Source organism: Pantherophis guttatus, chromosome 2, assembly GCF_059756535.1.
Source record: "Pantherophis guttatus breed Tessera chromosome 2, ASM5975653v1, whole genome shotgun sequence".
Classification (NCBI taxonomy): Eukaryota; Metazoa; Chordata; class Lepidosauria; order Squamata; family Colubridae; genus Pantherophis; species Pantherophis guttatus.
The window spans coordinates 51,095,080-51,117,919 of NC_142064.1; the positions used below are offsets into that span (position 1 = coordinate 51,095,080).

Genomic DNA, 22,840 nt, shown 5'->3' on the forward strand with positions numbered 1-22,840 from the left:
CAACTAGACATTCTTTTGATCCTGTTTTCCATTAATTAATTTCAGGTAATGTTATGAGAGAAAATACAGGAGCATGGAAGATGAGTGAAGCTCCCTAGGTTGCTAAATCGCTTAGATCGAGGGTTGGCAAAATCTCATCTTTTATTTATAAGAATTCTTTGTTCCCTACAGATGCTCATTTAACCCCCACCTACCAGCCTTCCCTCCAAAGATAAGTAGTGGAAAAAAAGCATTCTGGAACATTTAGAGGGGACCAAGGATAGCAAGGTTGCTATCCAACCTTGTCAGTTTGCATTCTGGTAAATGGAAGCATTGTAACTAATTGTGACCAATATGAGGATCAGCCAGTGGTGGGATCCTCCCGGTTTAACAACCGGTTCAGTAATTGCACGCTTTGCTGCGCGCACATGCGCCATTTGAAGAAATCTTCACTTCCATGTTTCTTCAGAGAAGAAACACAGCTGAGGCGTGGCAATCTGCTCTGCCACGCGAATCAGCTGAGAAGATAAAGGTAGGAAAATAGTGCGGGTGGGCCGATCTGATCGTCAGGGCGAACCAGTTCGCTTCCAGCCGATGTCAGAGTTACCAGTTCGCCTGAACCGGTCTGAACCGGTAGAATCCCACCCCTGGGAACAGCTTATAAATTTGCAAGCCTCTGAGAAGTCATTTTGTGAGAGTGTCCACAATATATTTTCAGAATTCTTCATATAGACTCAATAGCTACTCTGGGCTTTGAGGGCATTTTTTATTCCAATCAGGCCAGAGTGCTTTCCTAAGAAGAAGAAAAAAGATATATCCTTTTTGCTCTTTAATTCTAATAAAAATTTCCACTGCTCTTAACTAATTAAGAAAAAGATACATAAGTAGATGTGTAATATATATAAAAGTGGTTTCTAATTTAGCCCTGGGAAAGTGATTTATAATCCATGAAAGCTTATACGCTAAAAATAACATTGATCTTTGTAGAATTTTAAATACTAATGTTTTCTCCTCTTTGATTTTGTATTCATTTTTTTCTTTTCCTCAGTGAGCTCAACTCAGCCAAAAACTATTTTTTTAAAAAGAAATGCTTGCTGCCTGGCATAGGGCCTTATTTGCCCTGCCGTGAGGATGGATCACTATTCATTTTTTCTTCTCCGGAGACTCAGGGCGGCTTACAATGCGTTAAGCAATAGCCTTCATACTTTTGTATATTTTATACAAAGTCAGCTTATTGCCCCCACAAACCGAGTCCTCATTTTACCCACCTTAGAAAGGATGGAAGGCTGAGTCGACCTTGAGCCTGGGGAGAATTGAACTCGCAGTAATTGCAGGCAGCTGGATGTTAAATGCTACCTTAGTAGGAGGCATTAGCCTCCTACGCCACTCAGGCTCCTGAGTGGCGTCTATTCATGTCTTGAGAACAGGATTGCAGAATGAAAAGGTCCCCACTTCCTTTCGCTTCTGGGCACTATGGCAGAAACATCCCCTGCCCTCCTCAATGGGCTGCCCTTCAGAGCCATTTTGTCTTAGGCTGCTGAATGGCTGACAGGAACCTTACTAGAATGGATTGGTTGAAGATTGTTCTTTCTTTGGAGGGGTGGGTTGGAGGTTTAAAGTTCATTAGTGACGCTTTCCACTGGGTTTCTTATTCTTCTTTATAATATGTACTTTGATGAAAATTGGTGTACTTTGATGTACTTTCTTATTTTAGCCAGAAAAATTAACAAGATTTCCAATTTTTATTTTTAGCTCAAGTGACAGAAGTAAAGATGAAAATTAGATGCTTGCCCTTCCTTCCTTCCTTCCTTCCTTCCTTCCTTCCTTCCTTCCTTCCTTCCTTCCTTCCTTCCTTCCTTCCTCACTAGTGGATATACCAAACAGAAGATGACAAGTATGACATGAAGTCAGCATAAAAGGTTTCCTACAAAAGATCTATCATTGGAAATATGTCCTCACAGATCTGCATGAAAAAGTGATGACCATGTGCTTTCAGAAACAAGGTAAAGATACAGGAATCCACTGGGGTCACAGCAACCACAATCTAGAAAGGATATACAACATTGTGAAATCTAAAAGTGGACTGAAATTCAGACTGTAATTCTTTTTAAAATCAACTTCATTTCCAGCTTATTTCAGCATGTGATACCTGCAGCTTAAGACTCCTATGTAGAAGAGTCTAAACAGCAATGCAATTATTCAATATCAAACAGTAAATAAATATAATCAAACCAAAAGGATCAGTATTGTCCATTAGGTTTACTAAGCAACCAAATTTTTGCACAGCACAAAGAGAAGCAGAAGCATAACTAACTTGGTCACTTTTCAACTCTCAGTAATTGTCTATTTCTTCCTTTCTTAACCAAATCATATGGATTCAGAAGATGATTTTTCTCTGGAAGCAGGCTAGAAATATCATCTTCAAGTAGAATAATTTCCCTTCCATTTTCAGAATGGTGAGAGAATGGAAACAGATGCTCATTTTTCCTTCCACTTCTCTACCAACCCACTTAAAAAGGGTTCCACTTAGGAGAAAAAGGAGGCAATCCCTTTAACAAAACCACAACTGCTTCAGAAGAGATTGCTTGGATTCAAAGTTAGAGAGTTGAAATCCAAGTGAGTCAAGTTCCTTGGAGGAGACAGAGCAGTGGGAAACCAAGAGAGAGAGGCTATATCTCTTGAGTGGACCAAATCAGATAAGAAAGGAGTGAAAAATGCTTAGTTTTTTCCATTTTGAAGTGCCAAGTAAACAATATAGAGTAGATCTAAGAGAACAGTCCCAGAAAGTATTTGGAAAGTTATGTTGATTATACTTCAACCACAGCCAGCCAGCACCCACAGCCAACCATAGCAGCCAAGCCATACAGCAATGCAGGAGTCCAGCTTCAGAAAAAGAGGAGGCTGGAAGGAAAAGAACTATCCAAGTTTAATAGCTTGATCAGATAATTTCCAAGTTACCACTAGAGTTTTTCCTATTAGCCAAAGAAACCTCAGATCTAAGGTGCTTGCAATAAGCCAGAATTATATTTCATTTCTTTTACTTTTTAAGGAAAAAGAAATATGTTATTACCATGAAGTTTTCTAATTTATTTATTTTTAAGAAACTAGGATAAAGCACTTAACCAATTTCTGGGGGGGAAAAGTGTAGTTGATCAATATGAAATCCCAGTTTGACTCCTTGCTCTGATTTGAGAAATTGTCCATGAAAATGACAGATAAGCAGACTGCCTTTCCATGTTTTCCATGCAATAATTTATCTCCCAAGCCTGGCAGGTTAAAAAGTTTACAATTTTTATTGCTTTTAAAGATAAATGTACAGCTAAAGCTAGGCAATAAAGCAGCCTATGTAGTTTTAGGGAAAAAGTAAGGATGCATGCCACAGAACTCTTTCTTGACAGCTACTCTAGGTCAAGAGAAAATTTCCTTCTATTCTTCTCATACTTGCCCAAAACTGCTGAAAATGAGGAAATGGCATTTTGCTAAAACTGTATCCATAATTGTAAGACTCCAATAGAAGACAATATCTGTAGCTCAGGGTTGAACTTTGGTGCTCTGGATACTCTCTGAGCTTGGCTGTTTGCTCTGCAAATGTTTCGTTACTCAACTAGGTAGCAACATCAGTGACTAATGTTACCTACTAATAAACCATTTGCAAATGAGCACCAAGAACTCCACTATTTTAGGGCTATCAGATTTGGGATGCAAACATCTTGATGATGTTAGATGCCAGCAAAGGATGGTTCTGCTGTCATCTGCTGGTTTTTTCAGTCCAGTTTGTAGCCCTATTCACCTTCTTGCTTAACAACAGAATTCCTGATCTCAATTGTGGTTGTAAGTTGAGAACTACTTGTAGTTGTATCTCACTACAGTAGTTGCTCTTCAGAAGTCAGGGGTGACAATTACATGGCTTCTTCTGCACATGAATATGTGAAAGCAGTACTGTATAAAAAAGAAGTAAGGGAGAGTTTCTTGGCTTTTGATGTGTATTATTCTGGCTCTTGAGATAAATATCTGAATCTTGTATTTTAAAGTGTCAGGCCAAATCACTTACTAAACACTATGTTTGAAAAACCTGTAACATTTCTTTTTCTCAACTACTCACGCACATCCAATATCAGCCTTGGATTTACAGTATTAGAATATTTACTAGTTTATATACAGGCAATAAGCTTTCAAGTTTTGTAATACAAAGGCCGGTGAAAGTGATAATCTATTTATTTGGCTGTTTCATGGAGAAAATAAATGATTTCACTGCGATTAGGACTGGGCAAAAATAAATATGTCATTTAGTTTATTACATTACATTTTAATACATATATCATGGATTTTCAAACCTTGTGGTACCTTAACTGCCCACTGTGGGCTTGCGGAGACAAAATGAGGAGACCAGGCTTTTAAAAAAACTTGATTATACTCTTGTCATAGGAAACCTGTCCCACAATGTGAGAACTCTTGATTTAAACCATTATGGGATTTGCTTACATCTGACTTTTTGCGTTATATGAATACTGTCATGTAAACCACGGTATATGACTTAGGGTGATATGTGCCACGGCCATTGCAGTTTAGGTTAATGTGCAGGGCTCCAAAAATTCAGCAACCAGTAGAAGGCAGAAAAGAGAAATAAAATCATCTAATTCTGGTTGCTGTAGCCCAGATACAGTATGTTTGTTTAACAAACTATGGGTAAAACAAACTGTTGCTTAGCATAATATTTAAAAGCTATGACTTTGGATCAGTTCCATGGAAACCAAGGACACTGATTTCTGAGGGCAGGGAAATGCAGGACACAGCATTAATGTGAAGAAAAGAGTGAGCTTGAATGAAGGATACCTTAGAAAACGGTCTCAGATAGGCAGATTTATAGCCTTGGAGTTCAAATATTTTCTAGAAATTATGGTCCCAGGGCTCTCAGTGCTGCTTATAATCAAGCAGCCTTGTTTAATTTTAACTTCTCGGAATGAGAATTCATGGGTCTCCCTCCCTACTTCTTCCTTATGAAGTCACACAAATGTGCTGGCAGCTTTTGTCAACCTGCAGGTGCCTGGTTGGCGTTTGAAAGGGGAGTTGATCTATCCTGCCAGAAAGATGCTATTCTACAGAGAGATGGGAGGGAAAGGAAAGCTTGAATTATATTTGAACTGTTTAACGTATCTGTGAGTTTTGGAGAAAGCGCAACACATGTTCAGGGTTGCCAATTTAATTGAAAGGGCTAAACTCTGCACTTTTAATAATGATAATTGCAATTATACACTATGACCTTGAATGGCTGCAGTAAGTGCATATAGAAATAACAACAGTAACAATAATAATGTGCCTGCTTAAAAGAAGCCTGCTGCTGGATTTTAATCACTGGCTCTGTGCTCTGCCAAGCAAGCAAGAAAGAGAAAGACAAGCTCTGCAGAGCCTTTCTGCGTAGGCGGGTGAATTATCTGAAGAATGCTTGCAGGGATTGCTCACATGTGAGTTTCTTTCATGAAGGATTTCCCTGGCTCCACATGCTGACAGAATAACCGATGGGCTTTCTGCTGCACTGAAGGGGAAATTCCATTTTGTTTTGAAAAAAGAACCCCCATGGCTGAGGAAAGAAAAAACAAGAAGAAATCTAATGCCATATCACGCAAGATAGTGTTCTATTTTCTTTTCAGAATCACGAATATGTGTCTTGGTGTGTTTTTATATGTGTGCAAAGAAAACAGTAAAAACGAAGAGGTGGGGGGGGGGAAGGAAGCCAATATGAAAAAAGAAAGCAACAGGAAAAAGAGAGAGAAATCATTCATATTGCACTCTGCAGTGACAGAATGTTTTAAATTAGCGACTGATAATAATCCACTTTGATTGATTAAACTGTGCTGGATTAACCGGGATGCTATTTTTCACACGGTTCCAGCATCCCTGTTATTATTTCAGTGGTCAGGATTTTCCCTGCCTTCATTCTGAGTTCTCTCTAATAGATTTCTGTACAGTACTGATTATTATAGCTCAACCAACTCTAAGAGGTTAACTCACTAATGAATCAGGGGTTATGCTCTGAACCTGTGATAAACATGCAAGCCAACAAAAATGGCCAAAGAGCTGAGCAGAAATTATTGGGGCTGCATAAGATTGCACTGCCAGTCTCTTCTCTCACATCCTTTGAGAGGCCGGTCAGTAAAATATTCTACATGAAAATAGCATGTTTTTCCTGGTTGCCATTTATTGCAAAATCAAAAAAATTGCCTGACAGCATTGGACTAAAAGTAACAGATGCTAAAAGAAGCAAATACTTTTCAGTATTTTATTATTGTCTTCAAAAGGTCTGTCTATTTTATACTTTACATGAGATCCAATTTGATCTAGTAATAAAGGCACCAGGCTAGAAACCAGGAGACTGAGTTCTAGTGCTGCCCACCTTTTGCGTGAAACCCAGCTAGGTGACTCTGAGACAGTCACTCTCCCTTAGGCCACAATGTCATGCTTGGCCAACAAGCTGATCGCTCAAGTCCTGTTGCAACTAATGGATCAAGACTCGGTTTATCTGACAAAGCAGATCCTGCATTTACAGGAAAAACACCAGAACAACAACAACAACAAACAAACAAAAAAACAACCAACTCATTTACATGAGAGTGGGTATAATAGCAGAGCCGCCCAATTTTAATTTAGGGAAAAGCTAGTGCTGCAATCAGCAGAAGGATTTTGAGCAGAATTTGTGAGAAAAGGCAGAAAAAAGAAAGGAAAACAATTCAGCTACCAGTTCTTATATTTCACTGAAGGAGATCTATGATGAAAACAGGCTGCATTTGAAACCATGCTGCATTGCTTTCATTTTTGCCAACCTAAAAGTGCTGAGGGAACACTATTAGTAAGTCACTACTAGCCATATAGTAGACCAATTTGATGACTTTGTGTGACTCTCCCTCTTCTCCTGGTAATTACTTACTCTGGACCCAAAGAATCCCTCACTACTTCTCTGCATTAGAGGAAAACAAAATAAATTGCTACTATTCCAACCACATTTTCAGTACATGTTATGCGCATTAATCATTCCCCAAAATATCTGAATGAGTGATATCAAGAGTAGCTTTGGGCTGCAAAGTCATCATTATTCCTACATTTTAAAGTACTTTGAAAACTATTAAGGTGAAATAATAGCATGCCAGTCATTTTCCAAATAGTATTTTTCTTTTCCATCAGTTACAATCATCAGTACATAGTTTGGTATCGAATGGGAGAGATAATATTTTAAACCACTGTTTTTCAAATATGACAACTTTAAGATGTGTGGACTTCAATTCACAGCATTTTTCTAGTAACATTTTTCAATCTTAAATACCTCTTAACGTTCCATGTTTGAAAAACACTGGTTTAAACAATATTCACCTGCAAGGAGAAGAAGCATGAGCAAGAGGCTTAAATACTTTGCCAGGTAAAGAAGAGAGTAATGGGGACTAATTCTAGGAGCAAAGAACCAGAATGAGGCAAAAATCCCCATCAGTGGTATAGCAGATGGCCAACAACTGATGCAGGGCTGCAATAATCCAAAGGGAAAATTAGCTGTGCTCCAGCTTCAAATAATCTGGCATATAGCCAAAAATAAATTGACTCAGTTTCCCAGTCAGTTAGTATCTTTCAATCAAGTAGCTTTGCTGCTGATTGGGAAAGCCAGTTTGAGGTCTATAGTAGATACTTTTGCTGCTCTCCCTCACAAAGCTGCTCAGCGTGGATGCTTAGTGGAGTTGCTGATCAAAATAGCAGTGCAGGGCAATGACAGTTCAATATGGAAGTGTTTTATTTATCTGAGCACCTGTTTGGGAGATACAGGCTACTCCTGCGGCACTTATTGAATTCTAAGATTTATGCACATGTCCATCAGATTACAGATACATCTCTTATTGATTTATCCTGTCTCCTTCTTTAGCTGCAAATCTTGTGCTATAAGGTTTCCTCTGAGGGATGAGGGCAAATTCTTTTATTACTGATCTATAATTCTATCATGGTTTGTGGTAACACAGTAAACTGTGTTTTATGATAGTAAATGCCTGTCATGAAATTCAGTTTTATGACAAGCTTTTGCCAATGCAGCAATTCTCCACAGAGCTACAGTTGATGGCCTTTTTTTTCTTCGAGAGCCAGAACAACTGTGATGAACATTTTCTTCCTGTCACTATTGTCACTGTCAAAATTGTTATATAAAGAAGTTTCTTTTTATCATTTGAAGGTTGAACAAACCATGTCTTCAGTTTTTTGCATATCAATATATCCATTGAAATTAATGGTGATTATGATATTTAATGCATCACATTTGAATATGTTGCTCATTCTCTCCTAACACTTATTACTCCTGGCTGACTATTTGTTCTGTTGGTGAGGCAGGTATTAAAGCCAGTTTATTACTCATTTAGACAGCTTCCAACAACTCACCAATGTGGCTGGTAAAGCTCCATTCCCCTTTACCTGTCTGTAGTCCACCTCTGCCAGAACCATCAAGTTCCACAAACTAGGTCAAGCCGACCCATGAGGCACAGGGACAACACACGTTGCTCACAAAATCCCAATCTGCAAAACAGAGTCCAAGGTTCCAAAAGCCAAAGCACAGTTCAAAATTCCAAAGGTAGGAAAGCAATTCCTAAATCCACAAGTATGAGATTCATAGTCTAAAAACACAATCCAAAGTTCAAGAAATGGAGTCCCTGAAAGCCTGGAAGGTGCACACCAAAGCAAACAGGTGTTCCCAACAAACACACCCTCCCCCCAGTGTCTGATTAAATAACCCTTTCCCAGGTGTTCCTTGTTAGGCGAGGCAGGGCTGCTTCCTCACAAGCAACCTCATCAACCTTCTCTGTGCCTCCCTCTGCTCTGCTTTCTGTGCCCACATATTGGACAAGAGATGCAGTTGTTCCTTGTCAGAAGTGGTCTAGAGCCTGTCATTCCTGCTGGCCCACTGCAGCTGATCTGCTTCTGCAGCTGGCTCTCCATCTGGTTGCCTATTCCCCCCCCCCACTGGATGGCCCTGGGACTGCCTCGTCCTCAGGCCCTGAACTCTCCATTTTTTTCTGAGCCATCCTCCTCCTCCTCCAAACTGGGATCCAACAAACAAACTCATACAATATATTGAAAGTAACCAGGCTTCATTCAAGGAATTCACTAACCCCTTAAAAAGACTTTAAAAAGTAAATTAAACTGACACAGGATGCACCAACAAATCCATCTAGTAGATGTTGGTGGTTTCCAACCTTTTTGAATGATGGGCAGATATGGAATTTTCACATGTTAGGGTTTTCTATCAAAATGTTTATTGAGGAGCATGCTATTATGCAAAATGGCTACTATGTGGAGATATATAAAACTAGTGATAAAGAACTGATTTATCAGAATGCCCATCCCTCTCTATAGTCCCTTATTTCCACGCAATATACTCCCCTTGCCCTTGTTCATTGTTGCCCATTCTCTAGGCCAATAAGTCCACTTCAAAAATAAAACTTTAGTTTGAAACAACACAAAGCCCAAAAAATATCTTGGATATTTTTTAAATTGGTTTTAATTACGCTTTCTTTTATTATTGTATGTTTTAACCTGTGTTCACCACCCTGAGACCTTAGGGAGAAGGGCGGCATATAAATTTGTGTAAGTAAGTAAGTAAGTAAGTAAGTAAGTAAGTAAGTAAGTAAGTAAGTAAGTAAGTAAGCAAGTAAATAAATAAATAAATAAATAAATAAATAAATAAATATGCTTATAATTATTCTATGCATAGTTTATTTCTTGTTCCCCAAAGCTGTATGTTTAGACATTACTGTACAGATGTGGCCAGGATCCTGATGATAACAACTCCCTCCTTGCCAAATTATGAATTCATTAATGAACATGCAATTCATGCCACAGACTGCATAAAACAAGCGTTGCCTGCGTAATTTCTAATTTTGTTGCTTCATCCTTAGTTAGTTTTGATCACAAGTAGATATTTAAATTATGGCCCATCTGGTCAGACTAGTTTTTACCTGTTGTTGTGATAAGTCATTGTGGCATCCAAATGTTTTTCTCAGCGGCTGTCAGAAAAGAAGTGTCTGTTTTCAATGCTGGCTGGTGTTGGTGGCAGCTGGTGCCAGATTTGATAGAGAAACAGCATGCCAAACAGTGAATCTGAAAAAAAATTGAAGGAGGGCAGTCCCTTCTTCTCCATACATAAATGATTTTCAACAGCAGCAGGCTAAATTTTCGGGGAGAAGTTTCCTTTAGAGGAAAAATAGTGTTTTGATCACTGTCTCTGTCACAATTTTCATTATATGTTATACTTAACAACAGTGAGTTTACAGAACATGCTAAGCTGCAAAACAAATCAAAGTAAAGCTTCAAAACAAGTTTATTAAATTGTGCCTGCAGTGGTTAGGTCTTTTATTAAGTCAGATGATATTATCTTTTAAGTTATTTTCCTACGTAACACTACATTAAGAAAATTTGTGGGATATTAAAAGTTTTATTTTGATGGAAGCATTTTGCAAAATTTATCAAAAAGTAAGTTACAATTACTTTGGGCAAGGGTGATTTTAATTTTTCATATGTTCAGATGGATTTTTATTTTGGCTTCATTTGGAATAAGTGACTTCAGAGCCCTTTTCTGGGCTAAATATAAAACCTATTAAATATGCCCATGAAACCTTTGTAAATATTGGAATTCATGTTTATCTGAAGATCGATGTTAGTACAATTCAAACTCTGCCAAGGTGAGTTTGATTTCTGGAGATAATGTATGCATCCATAAGAAATTTTGCATTCATAGATATTATATTGTGTAGCTGTGTATTAAACAAAGATAATCCCCTCATCACTTGTTCTAGCATTGTTTATTACCTATGGATTTCATGTTTGCTCACTGGGAATGCTTGGTGCTGCTGCTTCTGCCTCTTCAACAAGTAAAACTAAAATATGCACAGAGATATTTCTGTTGGCATTTCCAGAAAATATAAGATACTATGAATAGACACCTTCCAGGTTTCTTAGTTTCCACTGACTTAAAAAAATCCCTGAGTCTAATTTTCAGAGTCCAGAAGGCAAGCAAATGTTAAGAATATCTGCAAAAGTTAAGAATATCTGAATGACAATTCCTGCATGTAACATGCACCCTATATTTCTTCTATCAATAATAATGTGATAGACCTATCTTATTGGAACAAATGATGACACACCTGGTTGCTTGTAAGAATGATTAAGCCAGACACTGGAAACAATTAGGATTATTTTTTTAAAAAACTAGAGAAATAATGTGGTAATATTTAACAATGGACCATACTGTTTTGTAATCCAGACCAACCATGGCATGAGAAAATATTCAGATAGAAAAACATGTGTTTATATATTTTTTTTCTAGTGAACTTTTAAATAATTGCCTGATGACATTTTTTTAATGGTGATGCAAATTGGTTGGATTAGTGTTTTACATAGTGCAAAGCAGCATCTATTTGATTTAGCTTTTCTCAAAAAGGCAAGCAGTATTCTGACCCAGCCTTCGCAAGTAGTGATAAGATGTTTACTCGTGAGTAAAACAAACTCCTTTTTATAACAGGGCAGTAACAGTCTTTTATTCACAGGAATAAACAAAAAATCAAATGTAATTAGTTCCAACAAACCTGGGTTTATCCAAGAAATCCTAATTGCTTGCTGTATACTGTATACTATACTATTTATTTCCCAGCCAGGGAGGAGCTAGCTATTGTCTGCGTCTGCCTTTCCCTGAGAGCCGACTTACTGCTTTCCTTTGCTCTCCTCTCTTTTCCTCTGTGTGCATCTGGGATGGGCCCCATCTGTTCCTCCCCCTCACTCAGCTTGGGCCCTGAAGACAGCTGCCTCTCCACCTGCAGGAGGACAGAACACCTTGGCTCTACCTCTGCCTCTGATGCTATTTTCTTATCAGAGCCTTCCAAAAGTCTGAAGCTGGCCAGACTCTCCCTCCACCTCCTCGTCATCTGACTCTGCAGCTATCTCTGCTGGTAGCCAACTGGGCCATAACATGGGGGTCTGGTTAATATTCAGATGGGAAATCTGAACATTGTATGATAGCTTTATAACTTGAAAACAATCCTGGAAAAAAAGACAATGACAAACTACTTCTGTGTCATTACTAAGAAAACTACATAAAGGTATCCACAGAGTCACCAGATATGTAAGCTCAGCTCAGTTCAGAGGCGATTTTATCTTTTATATGTTTTGGGGGCTGGAGGTCAGACAGCTTTATTGAGGGAACAAAAGGCTGCAGTGAGCAGTGATGATGTAATGTGGGGGAAGTCATACTTCAGTTATTCATAGGCTGGGATTCTCTTTTGGAGGGCTTGAAAGATTGTCTTTCTATTGACTAGGTTAAATCTGTTTTAGAGCTTATGCTAAGGTTTTCATATATTCTCCATCTTGAGATATGAGGCAATGAGGTAAGTGTTTCTGGTGTGCATGTTACTGAAATTTGGTATTGTAATTAGTGGAACTTCAGGACGAAAGTAGTTTTAGCATCACAGATTGCCTACCCTGATCTCGATAAAAATTAGAACCAGTATTTTCCACCTTGTCTTTGGTCAATATTTAGGTTTTTATAGTTGGAGTTGAACATGAAAAATACAGCCAGATGTAGATTCTGACCTAGGATTGAACCTTTTGTCTTTATCAGAATTTCTCTGTGGATAGTGCTGTTAAATGTGACAGGAATGATTAATTTAGCTGGTCTCAGAGGCAGGTGTTCTCCAAGGTTAATTGTTTAACTTATTAAGATTGGTTCCCTACTAGTTTATTCAGGCGTTCTCAGTAATGCTTCCAGTGTTACAGGCATTACTTTTTAAAGAACTTTATGCCATTTTTGAAGGGGATATGTTATCATGGCCTTTACAGCAACTGAAAGCACATGCGTTTCACTTTTTTCAATATTCAAAATCAACATTTACTAGTATGTTTTCTCTAGCATTCAGTTGAAATGGACCATTTGGTGAGTCTGTGCAGGTAAGAATTTGTTTCTTTCATGGTGATTTTAAGTTGTTCATAATTCATTATTATCAACAAAAATAGAGATTGTGAAATTATATATTTTGTATTGCATTTTCAGTTTAAGAAACAAGACAATATATTTAACATAGTATCAATTTACATATCATTTAAGAAACAAAGTTGTTGTTGTTTTTTTTAAAAAAACCTAACCAATTCTCTGAGCACATAAACATTTCAGGAACAGGTCACTTTATCAGATGATCAATAAACCAATTAAGAAGGAGAAAGATTATAAATATACACAAAACTTTACTGTATATGCATACAATCTGGGGAAGGTGGAATAAGTGATGGGGAAGAGATGGTATGAATAGGCAGACATATAGGATGAGAACAGAAATACTTCTGATTACTTGCAGAAGAATTTTGGAATTGGAACAAGGATTGCATGAAGTTGGGCTGGAGGCAGAGGTGGGCTGCTGCCGGTTCGGATCAGTTCAGGCGAATTGGTAGTTGCGACCCGAGGGTAGGCCTGCCCACCCACCCTGGCCCTATCCTGTCCTATATCGCCATGTTTCTGAAGCCACGTGCATGTGTGGAAGGCTGCGTTCATGTGTGGGTGCACGTGCAAGCGAAGTGAGTGAGCGCGGGCGCGTGCTTACATTTTCGGTGCTGGGCGAACCGGTTGTTACAACTGGCAGCAGCCCACCACTGGCTGAAGGCCACTAGCAGCATCTGTACCAAGAGATTTGGTACAGATCCTACTATTTGTATTCTCAAATATTAATCCATCAGGCAGAGAAGATTAAAACTTTCCCAACAAATGCTTTGGGTTTTTTCCCCCACAAAGGGGATTACAGCTAAAGGTATTAATGAAAAATTTTGCTACAATCCTTCTACTCCCTTCTCTCAATGAGAAATTCTGTAGCTGCATTAGGAATACTTTAGAATTTTAGAAAAATCTTCAGATTTAATCTATTTAATCAAATGTAAGTAACATTTATTGTTAGTTAGTTTTGATCACAAGCAGATATTTAAATTATGGCCCATCAGACTAATTTTGACCTGTTGTTGTGAGAAGTCATTGTGGCATCCTGAGTTGGTTACGATTTCCCGAGACATTCACACCACCCCTCCATTTCTCTTTTTACATTGCCTTGTTTTCTCCTTTGTCCTATGAACAGATGGATGATTGAATAGGGGACAACAGGGATGAAGACCTTGAAATTGTTGCTGTTGCTATTGCTCCCTATATCTATACCCTAGTTTATGTCTTGATTTAAAAAGCAACCAATCAGAATGCTGTAGTGTTGAAGACAACAGCCCTCATATACAAGAAAGACATATTGACAACTTTTTATCCAAAGCTAAATGAAATAAAAGTGGCATTTGAAATAAAATGCCACTCCTTATTGAAACCAAGATCTGCTACCAAGGTTGTAATGGGTGAGTCTTGATTCAACAGAACCTCTGTAGAAGGGAATGAAAGACTCTTCCTATGTTCCTGCACCCGGGGTGTACTCCCTATAGTCTGTCATATTGCAAAATATGAAGGCACTGCCCTGGGTTTGCAGTTCCTAGTATTGAAAATCAATAGTCTGCTCTTGGTTGTATATAAGGAAAGTAAAATAATTTTTCTACTGGACTAGGAGTTAGAGAAAAAAAGTTTGTGAATAGCATCAGTGTTTATTTTTCTTATGTAATAGTGGTTAGACAAAACAAACAGAAACAAAAGAACCCTTAAGGCTCAGTGGGAAGTCTCTACAGTGGAATCCATCATCAGAATAATCAGTATTGAAGAGAAGCTTAGGACATCCCTCTTAGAATTTATAGTGAATTGAATTCATTTGATTTAGAATTTATTGGAACTGCTGACATGGTCAGTACTTATGTGTTTGACTAACAAAGTTATTCAAGGATGGAGATGACCCACTCTGCTATATATTGTGCAGAAGTTCTAATGATATACAGGTTTACTCATGCTTGAAATAGTTCAGAGACATACCCTTTCTGCTTATGTTGGGTATCTCATGCTTCTGTGAGATAATATAATCAAAGGAGCAAGGCAGTATGTGTTCCACAGAGGGCCCAGCTCCTAGTTCAATTGTTTTAATGAGATACTCGTGCTCTATATATAGTCCCTTATACTCCCTTTCCCCTCCAAAAATAAGAAAGGAAAGAATTGCCTACAAGATGTTAAAAATGTATATTTGATTAAGAAAAGAATTTGAAAGGAAATTAATTTTAAAGAGTTTTAATCAGAGGTAAGAATAAGTTGTACAATTGCAAGTTGAAGTGAAATACAAGGTCATTTGCACCTTTTCTAATTGTCTTGCTCATTTGCTTTTTCAAGCATTTCTTCTATGGAATACATTATTCATCTCCTTGGAGAGGCTATTTAGTTACACAAGGTAAAAGTAAAAATTATGGCTAGCTGTTATTTAGGATCAAGGGAAAATAATATGCTGAAGAATAAATAGCTTGCAGGGATTTATTATGCTATATTTTAAAGGATCCAGGGGCAATACTATAGATCAATTTACATATTATATAGTACACATACACACTTGATCTTAGCCAAAAGGCCAAGAAGCGATATAGTACAATATTTATCAAGAAGGTACTATATTTATCTTAAACAGTTTTGGCTTTGGTTTTTATTTTGTCCTTGAATAGTTGAATGCTTCTGCATTCAAAGCTGATTTTATTGTTCCTCTCGGTCAATAACACAATGCATGGTGAACCACTGTAAATGCTATTTACAGTGTGTTTGACCCCCAAACTAGTTTTACTTAGTAGCATTAAATCTCATAACCACTCCCTCCAAGAACTTCAGCACAAGTGAGGCTTTTGCAGCATTATGTTGTGATACTCAGATTACCCAGAACAAATATAGTGATAGGATAAAAGTGTTAAGAACCGCATAAGAGCATCATGTGGTACAGCGGATTAAAGTGCTGTTAAGTAGCACTTAGTTACCAGCTGCCTGCAATTACTGTGAGTTCAAATCTCACCAGGCTCAAGGTTGACTCAGCCTTCCATCCTTCTGAGGTAGGTAAAATGAGGACCCGGATTGTGGGGGCAATAAGCTGGCTTTGTATAAAAAAGAACACCGCTTAGTGGGTGCCGAAAGCCCTACTACGCAGGTATATACAAAAAGTATGAAGGCTATTGCTTAACGCATTGTAAGCCGCCCTGAGTCTCCGGAGAAAGGTGGCATATAAATCGAACCAATAAATAAATAAATGTGTCCAAATCAAGAAAGGTCAAATTCACTATTGTACAGGCTTTGGGAAGACAGTCCTCTACTGGTAAGAAATGCCTCCTCCTTTCCACATTGCTCCCCAACATCTTATCTGGACTCATGCACCTGAAAGAGCTCATTTAGCTCCAGCATTTGATACCTCAAATTCATAGTTGGATTTAATCCCCCTTGAAGAGATATTTAGCTGCGTACATATGTGGGAAATAACCAAGCATGTTTAGCTCCTTTATATCCCAAAACTATTAGACTCATCACCATTTTTGACTCTGTCTAATTTTAATATGTTTTTAATTTTCTGACAAAAAAAAATTGGTTTCTTGGTAAGAGTTGTATTAATTTTCTGATATATTGTTTCCAATTATAAATAGTTTTATTATTTGAGATCAGTTATGTATCATTTTGCCAGTGAGCATTTCTTAGTCAGTTTTGTTCACTGGCCAGACATATAATTGTAATTGTCACAGTTACCTACTGCCAATCAAGATAACAATGACATAATGGTCTAATGAAATGCTTAGGTGTTATTAATAAGATGAGAGCAAAGGGCCCAATGAAATGGCAGGAAATAAAATTGGCTTTCTATTTCCTGTTATCTTCAGTGCTGAGAAAGCTTGGGTCCTATCTTCCCTCAAGGTGAATTTGAACATATTAACATTTATGAACATTAACTAGTGGGAAAGAAAATTAACCCTGAAAATGTGGAATGGCTGGACATTTGTGAGATCTGATTTTATACTTAGTGTGGCAAGATTAAGCAGACCTAATATAAAGCTGGCTGAATTTATCTGGTGAACAGTGAGGCACCTGCATGATTGTTTTTGGAACAGATTAATTTCCATATCAAACTAAATTAGCAATAGCACTTAGACTGCTTTACAGCCCTCTCTAAGTGGTTTACAGAGTCAGCATATTGTCCCCAACAATCTGGCTCCTCATTTTACCAACTTCAAAAGGATGGAAGGCTGAGTCAACCTTGAGCCTGGTAGGATTCGATCTGCCAAACTGCTGGCAGCCAGTGATCAGCAGAAGTAGCCTGCAGTACTGCACTTTAACCACTGCGCCATCGCGGCTCTTAATTATTTAAATTAATCTTTTTATGGACTGTAATCTCGTGGTTTGGTTTAATGAATTATTAAATTGTAAAATGGCTTTCACAGGTTAGCTCAGAATTCTAAGGCAAGATAGTCTGATATGCTTAGAAGTGGTAGTATCTGCAAGGATACTTTTATACCATACCATTTTAATTCCTTATATTCTCAAATATAGTTTGAAGGCAATCTGAGATGATTCTTACTTTTGTTGACTTGCCATGCTGAGAACAAAGACACTAAATGTATGGTAAGGGACACCTTGCTGTCTTAATTCAAGTTTCCACGGCCATCCCAGTGTGTTGAAGGGTCTGAAGTTGCTAGTTTGGTAGACCAAGGTAATTATCTGGATGTAATAGATTTTAATCTCATTATGGTGGTTAACAAGGTATCTCATGATATCCTTGTGGTCAAACTGGATAATATGAGCTAGATGGACTATTGAAGCCCAGTGGGTTTGCTACTAATTGAATATCTGTATGAAGAGTGTATTTGTAAATAGCAAATATTTGTAAATTGTAATAGTCTTGGAGAGGACTATTGAGTGGAGTCCCCAAAGATGCTATCTTCAACCCATCGCTATTTAATTTCTTGACAAAATGAGAATAAAATGGAAATGCTTATCAGATTTTACAGTTGACGCCAAACTAGCTTTCAAATTGGTACAAAATCCTAATGGATAAACATGAAAAAGTTTTTATATGATTTAGAGTAGTCCTTCTCCAGATGTTGATAGTTTTTCAGACATGGCTAATAACTCCTAAACCAGACTTTTCAAATCATTATATTGATCTTTGATGGGCGAATTGACTGGGAATACTGGAAATCTTGGTCTAACACATTTGGAAATAATAAGATAGAGAAGGTTGCTTTGGAAAATATTAATCAAATCATTGTTGACAGGCTACAAAAGTGACTGAGATGGAGCCAGAACCCAAATGGACTATCAAAATTCTTAAATCATTCGTGGAGAAGAAATTGGGTGGACAGTTTCTCCAGATTTCTTCAGATGAAGAAGTTATTTTTCAAGAGCAGGACTACCCCTTTGCAGTGACATCAACATTGTTACTGAAAAGGATTTCTGGTAGGAATTTTCTTATGATCATTTCCCTTGGAATTTCATGTTGGAAGCTTGTTAATAGATAATTTTATAAAATAAGTAATTCTGAACTAAATAAGGGCAAGAATTTAATTGAAATTCTCTTTTAAAAGAAAATGTGAACGCAAGTTCTCCTTCCTCTTACTGAATGAAAACGTGTAGGAAATTTTAAAAAATCCAGAAAAATTTCTGTCTTTTGCTGATCAAGCATAGTCTCCAGCACTGTTTCACTGAAGTAAATTTGACCCTATCTGCTGCAGTACTGGAAAGGTGCCATCTTGTCCTATTTCAGCAGTGGTTTGGGGATTTCCCCATAGCAGATCTATTTTTACAGTGCCACACAGAATGCAAGTATAAAATGGAAAGCTTAAATCAGAGCTACAGACACTAATTATAGACATGCTGAGATGAACACATAGAAATACTACTTTCTTCACCTGGTTACTGACAGACAGCACTCTAGGTAAAAGGCTCACCAGATCCTTCTTCAGTCTCCTCATGTGAATTCTCTAATGCACTTGGTACTTGCTGCCTAGACAGTCTGGTTTTGCTGCATGTTGAGCTTCAGCAGCAGCACTTAATCACGCTTCAAACCATTGCATTCCCTCAGGACAGCAGCATATCCTAGAGAGATCTAATTTTTCATAGGCCTTTTGTACAGCTCTGATTTATTCATCAGTTAACCTATCCACCAAGTAGTTTCTATTATTAATACATATTGAGAAAGAAAATATTTTCTTGGGAGCTGAATCTGAGGACAGTAGCTGTACGATCAACTTCTAAAGGAAATAAAAATAATAGAAGTAATAGAACCATCTAGTTGGAAAAGCCATATTGGGCATTGAACCCAATACCTTTTCAGTGCTCTGTTTTTGAGTCCCAGATTGACTCCTGGTGATTTTATGGTTGTAGTCATGCAGTTTTCTTGGCAAAAAATGTGGACAAGGTTTGCCACTTCTTTCCTCGAGAACATTTTCTTTTTTCTTCCCCAGTCTAGTTTACAGCGCTGATATTCTCTGGGGATTTCCCAACCAACTACTGATCAGCTTTTGCCCTACTTAGTCTCTGAAGCTAATCAAGGTCAGGCAGATGGTGGTGCCTGTGGAGGTGTCTGCTTATGGCAGGAATACAAATCAAAGCATCTCCATAATTGCCACCTGTCTCGTTTTTCAAACCATCATTGAGGAGTTTTTTTTTCTTACTTTCAACAGGAGTTGAAAGGAGTTTTTGTAACCTAAATCCATTGTTATATAATGCCTTCTGATATTTGAGTATCAAGTATCACAGTTTTATATTCTTCATATTCATACTCAGTTCTTTCCGTTTCTCTTCAGAGGTGCTGCTAGTTCCTTCATTGGATCATTGCCCTGCTCTTTACTTCTTTCAGTACTAAATGCAATACTATGTGTGCTCACCAATGCAGATGGGAACCAATACTTCTGTTGATGTACCCTAAATCTTTCTTTTTTTCTTTGCAGCCACAGAAAGAAACGAAAGAAAGAAAGAGAAACAAGGAAAGATCTAGCATCATTGACAATCCCCTTGTGAACTGCCTTTGACAATTCTTTTGGAAGCCATTCACAGTCATCATATGGTAGTTCTGTGGCAGCTTTAGAGGATCTTGAATGAAATGGATTTTTTGAACTCCTTCCTTTGTGTTATAACCAATTGTGTCCTTTTCTGGATTGTAAGTCCCTTCACTCAATCACTCAGGCCCATCTTGCATTTGGACTACTGAAATGTGCTGTACATGGGGCTGAATTTAGGTAAGGTATATTTAAGAAGATACAGATGGCACAGAATGCAACCGTGTGGACAGTTCTAGGGGTCTCCAGAGTTTCCCAGGAACATCTGGTGTGTGAGCTGCACTAGTTGTTCATTTGCTTCCAGATCCAATTCAAGATGTTGATTATTACCTTTAAAACCCTATATGGCATAGGTCCAGACTACCTGAGAAACTGTCTCACCTCAGTGGGACTGGCCCAACCCACCTGCTCAGGCAGAAGGAGCATGCTGTGGATCCAGTTGGGCAAAGAATTTCAGCTGGCTCTCACCCTCTGGAATATCGTGCTCCTTGAGATGAGATCTGCGTCCATTCTCTTGACCTTCCGAAATGGCCCCAAACTTGGCTCTTTCAATTGGCCTGGGCCCCCAATGGGGGTATTTTATACTGGAAGTGTTAGTGGATTAAAAAGACCCCATCTCCACTCCATTGTAAACTAGTTTCTATATTTTTGTTAATTATAATATGTAACATTTTAATGTTCTAATGTTTTATATTGTCATTTTATCATGTTTTAAGCCACCGAGAGTTGCTTGATAGCAGGGTGGCAGCATATGATTGATTGATCCAGTGATGAGTTATTTAAAAATCCTAGCTGTAAAAATCATGCTTCTCTGTCCCTCTTTTTAATGTATTTGAAGTCATTCTTATGCCACTATACAAATTACACGTATGATGCATCAAAAATGAAGAAATGTATTGTGTGCCTTTGTAAAATTGCCTGAATGTATTTATAAGTTGTATGTAAGGAAAAGGCAGAGTTTTGTGTACAAGACATTTTGGTCTTTTGGGAAACTGTGAGAAGGTCTATAGAGGAAAGGAAACAAGGAAAAAAACAATATTGTAGGGGAGGACATACCTGGAATCATTCTTCTTTAGTCCCAAATTGAAAAAAAACCAACAGAAACAGAAAAACCAAAAGGAAATTCAAGTAAATTGTTATGATATGCTTTTATGTGGCAGTGCCAGCTCAATCTTGCTTTTAGTTTATACTCTGGTGCTTGAATATATGAAGGCTTCAGGTTTAGTTAATCTGTAGGATATGTGACACAGTCTAGACAAGATGACATTGACAGATAGTTATTAAACCATGAAAGCACATGTCAAGTTCTGGATGAATTCAATTCCCTGTTTTTAAGTTCCATTGCTTGTGGTACTATGTGTCCAGTTTTATGGATCCTTGTACAATCAGAGTTTAATACAAACAATGCCTTTCATTCATGTCATTTGTTATACTTACTGCATCCCTTTCTAGGTATTGTGTTCAATAACATCCAAACTCAGTCATGTCATCAATGTTGGACAAGTCTTAAAAACTATTCTGAATGTGTGTGACAGGCAGGATAACTTAAATGAAAGATGCTACCATTTTAAAACTATATATTACACATTAAAGGACTGAACATGAATGAAACACTTAGCTTTACCATTGCACTTGACCAACCTTACACTTATTCTTGCCATACCTCACTGGATATTAATTTAAATCACATTATTAATAAGTTGAGCATGTTTTTATGTTCTATCTTGTCAAACTGATAGGGGAAAATTTTCAGTTTGGTTTAATTGTGTAGTAATATTTGTAAGAACTCCTGGAAAATCTCTGAAGGATTTGCCTCAGGACAAGAGAATGGCAAAGAAAGCAGACAATACTACTTTTGATGCTGAAACCACAAAAGAATTGGAACTGGTAAAGGTCATTAACATTCACAGGTTAGGACACAGAGTGTATACTCTTTCCTCCTGCAAAATTTGAAGAAATGTTTATAACAAAATAGCAATAGCACCTAGACTTATATACCACTTCATAGTGTTTTACAACAGGGGTCTCCAGCCTTGGCAACTTTAAGGCTTGTGAAGTCCACAAGTCTTAAAGTTGTCAAGGTTGGAGATCCCTGCTTTACAACACTCTCTGAGCAGTTTACCATGCCCACATATTGCCCCCAACAACCTGAGGTCCCCATTTTATTAATCTTGGAAGGCTGAGTCAACTTGTAGTACTGGAATGCCTTTTTTATTGCAGATTTTGCACTCTCAGAGGCTGGGTTTAGCAGCATTTCCACAGAGAAGCAACTAGAAGGAAGTAAGATGTTAAGAAACTCAGTTACAGCTGTGGCTGACTGCAGCATAAATTTAATTGTTTCAAGATCAATTGTCATCCTAGGGATGGGGGGAGGAGGAGAATGACAAACGATTGAGTTAAATCTTCCTCATCTTCCAAAAAGTCATTTGGAACCTGTATCTTTCCTTTAATTAAATCTAGGGCATTTCTTTCCCTGTGTTTATCCAGATCTGACTTTGATGTTAACTCCTTTAACATCAAGGTCAGAACAGGGTAAATACAGGGGAAGACACATCCCTTTTACAGATAGTGGATGGTCATGATTAGGAGCTCTAGAGTTTGTGCCATTTTCTCCTCACTGGCTTGGCTCTCCTCCCAGAATTAAACCAGGGATGGATACAACAGTTATAAAGAAAAATAGTGCTAGAATGTAAAATCTCCTTAAAAAGTTAAATTTGAAAAGCATTTATCAAAAAATAGACTTTTAAAAAGTTAGCACTATGCTTTTAGATCCATGCCTGCTAGAAAGCCGGGATATTTCTGTAAGCTTATTAGAATAAACTTTACAACAAAGAAGTTGTGAAAGTGGGTGTAATATTGCCCATCTATTGTGGTACCTGCC

General features: G+C 37.8%; 2 long non-coding RNA genes across 5 annotated transcripts in view; one reads left to right on the plus strand and one right to left on the minus strand.

Annotated features, from left to right (window-relative positions):
• The window catches only part of LOC148115107 (uncharacterized), a 197,644-nt gene that overhangs the window by 37,511 nt on the left and 137,293 nt on the right, over nucleotides 1–22,840 (minus strand). For 2 of the 4 annotated variants that reach the window (XR_015732177.1, XR_015732176.1), the window contains exon 3: nucleotides 9,957–10,098. The exons of the other annotated variants lie outside the window; for them this stretch is intronic. This is a non-coding gene — a long non-coding RNA (uncharacterized LOC148115107). The remainder of the gene's footprint in view (nucleotides 1–9,956; nucleotides 10,099–22,840) is intronic. 4 annotated transcript variants of the gene reach the window in all.
• Nucleotides 1,738–21,509, plus strand: LOC117674653 (uncharacterized). The gene is made up of 3 exons (XR_004593932.3): nucleotides 1,738–1,982; nucleotides 18,178–18,358; nucleotides 19,852–21,509. It is a non-coding gene; the product is annotated as an uncharacterized LOC117674653 (long non-coding RNA).